Source organism: Lycium barbarum, chromosome 9 (genome assembly GCF_019175385.1).
Source record: "Lycium barbarum isolate Lr01 chromosome 9, ASM1917538v2, whole genome shotgun sequence".
In the NCBI taxonomy this organism is placed as follows: Eukaryota; Viridiplantae; Streptophyta; class Magnoliopsida; order Solanales; family Solanaceae; genus Lycium; species Lycium barbarum.
Window position 1 is genome coordinate 52375730 of NC_083345.1, and position 7371 is coordinate 52383100.

Below are 7371 nucleotides of genomic sequence, written 5' to 3' on the forward strand. Positions count from 1 at the left end.
GTCTGTGGACATTGGTGTGGGTCTGTTTGTAGTTGTTGATGCGTTTTAGGTCTATGACTTATGTTTGGGGCGTACCCATTCGTAATGGCAGCCTTGTCGGCTTGCATATATATGTAAGTTTGGTATTTTGTATATCGTGGCAGCCTTGTCGGCTTGCGTAGTAATATATATATATCTATGTGGTTATTTAAAAGTGCAACTCCTCAGGAGACAGGTGCCTAAGACACATAAAACTTTGACAGATTTTAAATAACTCCCTATATTTTTATATACAAATGAGATCATGACATGCTAATTGTAAATGACTATAGTTAACAGATAATATGAGTGTCCAATTCGGGCATGAGTCACGGCCTACGGGGTTGGGTCGTGACAGAAGTGGTATCAGAGCGGTTCAATCCTCGGAGTGTCTACAGACCGTGTCGAGTAGAGTCTTGTTTATCGATGTGTTGTGCACCACATTTATAAACAGGAAGCTACAGGACATTTAGGATTTCATCTTTCCTTTCATTCTAGATCGTGCGATAGAGCTGTATTATCAGGATAATCTTTCCCTAACAGATTGTTATGTTTACAGCGATGCCTCCAAAGAAGGCAACAGCCGCCCAGAAGGGCAAAGCGGTAGTTCGAGAGACCAGTGGGACCCGTAGGGTCACTAGAGGTTATTCCCAATATGTGCCTGAGATTAGGCTTCAGTCAGCGAGCTCCGCTACACCATCATTATCAGAGGAGCCTAGGGCAGCGGCAGCTACAGATCAGGAGACAGATTTACCACCAGCTCCTGAGGCTCCAGCACCCGAGCCTCCAGCTCCCCAGCCTGGGGCGGAGGATAGGGCTATGCGTGACGCAGCACAGTTATTAACCAGGTTGGTGTCGGGGCAGGCTCGCAGACACGGGTTAGGAGGTGATTATGCGGACAGACACGATAGTTCGAGGGTCCATGATTTCTTGACTTGTAAGCCCCCAGAGTTCTATGGGTCAAATCCAGCAGAGGATCCACAGGATTTTATCCGACAGATGTTGCGTACGTTGAGGGTAATTATAGCTACCGAGACTGAGTCCGTTGAGTTGGCTTCATATCGGTTACGTGATGTGGCTATTAACTGGTACGAGTCTTGGGTATTATCTAGGGCCGAGGATGCTCCTCCAGCAGTATGGGACGAGTTCGTGCAAGCCTTTTTGGGTCATTTTCTGCCTCCGTAGATGAGGCGGGCCAGATTTGATAGATTCCTACACTTGAGACAGGATGGCAGAAGTGTTCGAGAGTATAGTCTCGAATTTGATTCATTGGCTAGGTACGCGCCCGCTATTGTAGTTGACATGGCAGACAGGGTCCATCGTTACGTAATGGGGTTGGATAATTACTTGATTCATGGCTGTATGGCAATGGCTTCTCAGCCCGGTATGGACATCGCTCGAGTACAGGCATATGCACAGGGGGTTGAGGGTCGACAGAGAGGGCGTCGATTTGATAGGGATCAGGATAGGGGTCAGCAGAAGAGAGTTAGATCAGCTGGGTATTCTGGTGAGTTTTGGGGCGGGCAGCCCCAGCCGCAGCACAATAGATATCCTTCTCAACCGGCATGGAGTGAACCTCCACGATTCACTGGTAGAGGGTTTGATAGCACAGGGTATTCAGGAGCTGGTCAAAGCTCCATGACTTCCGGTTTCCAGATGCACAGGGACTCAGGCCAGATGAGGCCATCTATACCACAGTGCCCTCGGTGTGGCAGGCGCCATCCGGGGGAATGCCGCCGCATTACTGGTGCTTGTTTCTCTTGCGGCCGTCAAGGCCATACTATGAGGGAGTGTCGATTTGGGGGTGGTACAGGTGGTGCAGCTCAGCCTACGGGATCAGTTGCTGGTTCTTCTTCTTCAGTTGCCATGCGTCCTATGGGACAAGGTATTCTGACGCCAGCAGGCCGTGGCAGAGGCCGTGGAGGGGCTTCCAGTTCTGGCGGTCCTTTAAACCGCTTATATGCTTTAGCTAGCAGACAGGATCAGGAAGCGTCGCCAAATGTGGTCACAGGTATACTATCGATTTTCTCCCGAGATGTATATGCATTGATAGGCACAGGCTCCACACTGTCACATATTTCTCTCTGTTTGTTGTAAATTATGACGAGTTTATAGTAAAAAGGAGTAGTAGTATGATTAAGATGAGAGTACAGAGGAAAAAGAATTGTGACGGATGCAAATGTATTGGTAGGACAGGCTGTGAGGTTGTGAAGGATAAGATTGACCAGGAAGGGTGAAAGGTTAAGTATGCTTAGGCAACACTAATGTAACATTCGAGGGCGAATGTTCTAAAGTGGGGAAGAATGTTATATCCCATATTTTCATATATTGGGACGTTTTAAACTAAACGTGACAAGTTAAAGACAAGACTATTTTAAGATACGGAGTAGAGATTTTAACTTCCGATTTCGTTTCAAGTCATAATTCAACTACAATTTCGTTTGGCATTGATATATTAATGAAAAGTGGGATTAAACTAACCATTAGTGGGATTGGGAACCAAAAAAAAAATCTGCCCATATTGTTTTCCATGTGTAGCCTAGATTAGTGCCATGGTCAAAGGTTATTGACCCAAGATTAGTGTGGTACACATGTCCAAGTCTTGTAGGGAATACACATAATGAAAAATCAGATTTACTCCACAACTCACTACACTATTTCAACACTTACAAGTTAAGAACACATAGAGAGAGAAAAGGAAACTCTTGACCTAGAGTTAGTCGAAAGTGAGGTCCAAATTTGTTCCAAAAAAATCAGTTTTCTTCCTCAAATCAACTCCTCATTTAGTGTACAAGAATATGTAGTAGTTGTTGAAACGAAACCAAGAAGTGAAGCACCTCAATAGTGTTGAAAATTCGTCCAAAGTGAAGAACAAGATTGTAAGGTAAGAATGCTTATTGTTCTTGTGTTTCATGATGATTTGAATGTATAGTTCATACATGATTGTTGTTGGATTGTTGTTGTAGTTGAAGTAGAGAGTTAGCCATGAGTATTGGTGAAGTCATGGTTGATTTCATTTTGCTTGTATTGTTGATGAATTGAATATGTATCAACATAAGTAAATGAACAAAGGTTGTAGAAGTTTGTTTGTGATGTGGCATGTTGGATATTGGACTGTTTTTCTAAAAATTAAAGTGAGCCATGGGTTGAAGACTCTAATGAAATCATGTCTAATCTTCTTGTACATGTATTGGAAATGGATTGAATGTGTTGTAGTTTGGATAAAAGGATGAAAATCATGAAGTTGTTGGACTAGTGTTAAAGCCGTGTAAAGGGACTGTTTTAGGGGAGATTATGGACTGTTTTGTGCCACATTTTGATTGTTGTTGTTATGGACATTGTGGTGTATTGTATGCATGTTAAATATGTGAATTAAAGTGATAAATAAATGAATTATGTTGAAGCATACAAGCAGTCCAAAACAGTGGACTGTTTTAGTGCTAGAGGTGAAATTGTATGTGTTGAGTGTTAGAATCTTGTTATGAACGTTTAGTGGAAGTGAAGCATAATGATTCAAGTTGAAATTGATATGAATTGTGGGCTGTTGTAAAAATGGAAATGATGCTAAAACAGTTCCAAGAATCATGAAGGTAATGTCATTAAACATGTTGTTGTCGTTGTAAGGTTTTTGTGTCGACAAGGTAGTTGTTTGCGTACGAATTTGGTGATGTATTTGTCGTGTGGATAGCTGGTCATAACCTACTGAAAATATATGAAAAGAAGGCATGAAATAATGTGTAAGAATCATAGGTAGTTTGCTTAGCATGTTCGTAAATGTTTGCAAGAATTCCGAACATTGTTTAGGGACTGTTTTAGGCGTGTTGTTGATTAGGGACTGTTTTGGACGTGTTGTGGTTAGGAACTGTTTTGGACATGTTGTATTCTTTAAATTGGAAATACTAATGATAGTTAAGAATATATATTGTATTTACGTTGTTTGGGTTGTTGTAAAGTTGTTACACGAAAACGTTAAGGCTACGGATTATTAGGAGTAACTTGAGAATGTAGTAGCCGTATGTGAATCGTTATGGAATGTTGTGAATGTGGGCTATTTGGAATGTTATGTGGGCTGTCCGGATTGGTATTGAACATATGATTATTGATGTTGGGGTGGTTGTATGTAGTTGATTTGAATGCGAACGAAACGTCGTCTAAATGTTTGAAAGGGATTGTTGACGTTAAAGTACGTATTGAATTCCCTCGTAGACTAATTGTAGCTCTTGATATCTTGATATAGGATAAGTGTTTTTGGGCAGCAAGTACAAGTTATAATACGACTAAACGCTAAAGGTATGTAAATCCTATTCCTTCTTTCTTTTGGCATGTCCTAGACGTAAGTATGAAACGATATGAACCTTGGGGTAAATTCTATTCTCTAGTTCCATGTATGACTTATGATTCTATATTTTATTAAGGTTGTTTTCATGTGCCTACAATATGAGTGACTAATGAATAATGCATGAAAGTTCCTATTCTTAAAGAATTGCACAACTAGAGACATACTTGACTTTTAAAAGCTACATCATGTTAAAGTGATACATGTACATAAAATCTGAAACGTTTCTTGTAATAGTTTGTTATGAGACTTAAAATGAACTGAATATGAATATTATTTTGACACTTTAGAGCAGGTTAGTTGCTTATCCATTGAGTCTAAAAAGATGAATTGCATATATGTGGTTGCTCATTATTCTGCTCGTGCTTACCGCTATATCCTTCACTGAGTCCCGGGCCAGGACACGTTTTCATGCGCATGTTTACTACATTATTCACCGAGTCCCTCATTAAAGGGCCGGGACACGTTATATATATATATGATGATATGATGATATGATAATGTGATGATATTATGATATGGAGATGGCGGCCAGGAGGGCATATATTCCTTATTACCGAGTCCCTCATTAAAGGGCCGGGACACGTACATGTTTATGTTTATGATTCTATGATTATAATTACCGAGTCCCTCATTAAAGGGCCGGGACACGATATATATGTTATATACAGAATGATTATGCAGCTTTGATTACAAAACTCTATAATGACATTGATATGAGAATTATATAGATGGAATATGTTCAAAGGCAAGTTTTATGAAAATTCTGGTTGTTGCATTGAGTCCTACATACCTTGTCTCAATATAAGTCTATTATTATGTTTCAAGCTTTACATGCTCAGTACATATTCCGTACTGACCCCCTTTCTTCGGGGGGCTGCGTTCATGCCCGCAGGTACAGACGCTCGTTTTGGAGATCCGCCGGCTTAGGATACCTATTCAGCTATTTTGGACTGCTCCTTTGTTCCGGAGCCTAGCTTGTGGTATAACTTCCTTTGTTGTATATATAAGTGTTTATTCGGGTACGGCGGGGCCCTGTCCCGCCATATGATACGGTCATTACTCTTAGAGGTCTGTGGACATCGGTGTGGGTCTGTTTGTAGTTGTTGATGCGTTTTAGGTCTATGACTTATGTTTGGGGCGTACCCATTCGTAATGGCAGCCTTGTCGGCTTGCATATATATGTAAGTTTGGTATTTTGTATATCGTGGCAGCCTTGTCGGCTTGCGTAGTAATATATATATATATATCTATGTGGTTATTTAAAAGTGCAACTCCTCAGGAGACAGGTGCCTAAGACACATAAAACTTTGACAGATTTTAAATAACTCCCTATCTTTTTATATACAAATGAGATCATGACATGCTAATTGTAAATGACTATAGTTAACAGATAATATGAGTGTCCAATTCGGGCACGAGTCACGGCCTACGGGGTTGGGTCGTGACAATTGTAGGATGTAACTTTTTACAGTACTTATTCACCATATAAGCACCCGATATAGAAGGACATGTTCTTATATTCCACCAAAGCTTAGCAAATAAAGCCTTGGATATATCACGTAAGGACCTGAATCCCAGTCCCCCTTCACTTTTGGCATAACACATTTGATCCCAGGCCACCTAATGCTTCCCTTTTACTTTAGAGGTATTACGTCAAAAGAACTTTATAAAAATACTATGCAACTATTTTACCACACCAATTAATGGATTCATGGCAGACAATAGATACACAGGCATAGTTTGTAATACATGGGCAATTAATATGTATCTACCACCAAAACACAGAAATCTGTTTTGCCAGGACATGATAATTCTCATCACTTTCTTAATCAAGTCTTCAAAATAAACAGTTTTTCTTCTACCATAAAACACAGGGCATCCTAGATAAGTAAAAGGAAAAGAACCTTTTATCATACCTTTCTTCTCTTAATTCTTGCAATCACTGTCACTGGAGTTTTCTCATGTACATAAAAGGAACTTTTGTTGTTGTTGATCATCTGGCCTGAAGTTGCTTCATAGTCTCTGAGAACTTTCATTATCTTCTTAAAGGTTTTGGATTCACCTGAGCAAAACAAAATGGTATCATCAGCATACAACAGATGATTGATTTGTGGACTCCATTTTGGAAGACCAAATCCCTTAAGCTCCCTGTCTTCATGCAATTTATTCAATCCCCTGGCAAGAACTTCTGCAACAATAATGAATAAAGTAGGGCACAAGGTGTTACACCTCGGAAAATCTTCCGTTGGTACGCAAGTGAATGAACTAGTGAGGAGTATGAGTATACGATGTTTTCATGGGCGAGCGATGATATTCGATGATTCTAGGTGAGAGTTCAAAGATGTTAGAGATGGGGGAAGAGGATTGCCAAGAGAAGGCAAAGTATTTGATAAGCATCGGAAAGAAATTACGAGTGACGAGTTAGTAAGGGCTTAATGATGTCTTGGAGAAGAGTGATAACGTCCCTTGGATTGGTATTGAAGTGTTGAACAAGTGTTAAGAAGGTTCCATAAGGATTGGAGATCAAACGAGACGACGAAACGAACTTCGGGATCACTTGGGATTATACGGCCAAACATACTGGCCGTATAATTTATATGGTCCGTATGTTTGGGACCGTATAATCAACCCAGATTGGTCAAATTCTCTGGACCAATTGTACGACCAAACATACGGCCCGTACAATTTATACGGACCGTATGTTGGTCCGTACAATTTATACGGACCGTATGTTGGTCCGTATGTTTGGTCGGGACAGTTTTTGTCCAATAAATGTAAGGGACCAAGGTTATTTAATTTCATTTCTTCTTGACACCCCTTCTCTCTAAAACATCTCTCTACATATATTCCACAAGTTTTTAAGAGTTTTTAGTGATCAACAACACAAAATAAGTGAATCAAGTGTAAGCAAACCCATTAAAGATCATTCAAGTCAAGAAATCCAAATGGAGAAAAACTAGGATTTTTGCTCAAGTGGAGTATTTCGACTAAGGCTTGTTCGTACAACATCTAAG